This window comes from Galeopterus variegatus, unplaced genomic scaffold, assembly GCF_000696425.1.
Source record: "Galeopterus variegatus unplaced genomic scaffold, G_variegatus-3.0.2 Scaffold5060, whole genome shotgun sequence".
Classification (NCBI taxonomy): Eukaryota; Metazoa; Chordata; class Mammalia; order Dermoptera; family Cynocephalidae; genus Galeopterus; species Galeopterus variegatus.
In genome coordinates, this window is record NW_007731171.1 from 128,653 (window position 1) to 129,560 (window position 908).

Below are 908 nucleotides of genomic sequence, written 5' to 3' on the forward strand. Positions count from 1 at the left end.
CACACACACACACACACACACACACACACACACACACACACACACACATATCCTAATGGCTTAACAAAAAAAGCTCTTATAAATAATAAACAAATTTAGTAAAGTTGCAAGAAAGATAGAAATTAACATCCCCAAATCTGTAGTGTTTCTATAAACCAAAAAAGAACTAGCTAAAGAGCAAATCAAGAAAGCAATCTTATTTAAAATATCAATCAATCAATCAATAAAATACCTAGTAATAAATTTAACCAAAGTAGCGAAAGATCTCTACAATGAAAACTGCAAAATACTAATGAAAAAAATTAAAGAAAACATACAAAAATGGAAAAACATTCCATGTTCATGCATTGGAAGAATTAATATGATCATATATATGGATTAATATGACAAGCTAATACCAACAGTTTAACAATATGCAAAAACAGCATTAAGTAACAAAGGCAAGATAAAATAGGAATAAAATATAGAAAATCAAGACTGTTAAAAAAATATAACCAGTAAATAAGTAGAATGAATATTTAAATATCTTAACCATGTCCTGATGGTATGATTATAGTTATCTTAGAAATTTTTATTATTTTTTATTTTCTGGAACTTGTTTTCCTAATGAGGACATCGCTTTTATAATGATATATTATATAATTGATCTCCTTGTGCTTAAATATTTTTCCCATTTCTCTCTCCATACACTCTGGAGACAATGCGACTTCTGCTATTTAAGTTGTTTTCTTTGTTTTTGTTTTTCTTTTTTTAAAAACATTGATAAGTGTTTAAAGGCGGATTTGATCATCTGAATGTTTGGAAGTAGAGGAAGAGAATGTTGGATTATTAGAAATAGTTCAAATGCACTGAAATTATTGGAAGTGTGACAAAAAATCACACATATAATTTGGTAATCATACAAATAA

The 908-nt window shown here is 27.3% G+C and overlaps 1 protein-coding gene across 1 annotated transcript in view; it reads right to left on the minus strand.

Moving 5' to 3' along the window:
• LOC103604272 (cadherin-9-like) overlaps positions 1 to 908 on the minus strand; it is a 111,128-nt gene that overhangs the window by 100,826 nt on the left and 9,394 nt on the right. The gene's annotated exons all lie outside the window — the stretch shown is intronic.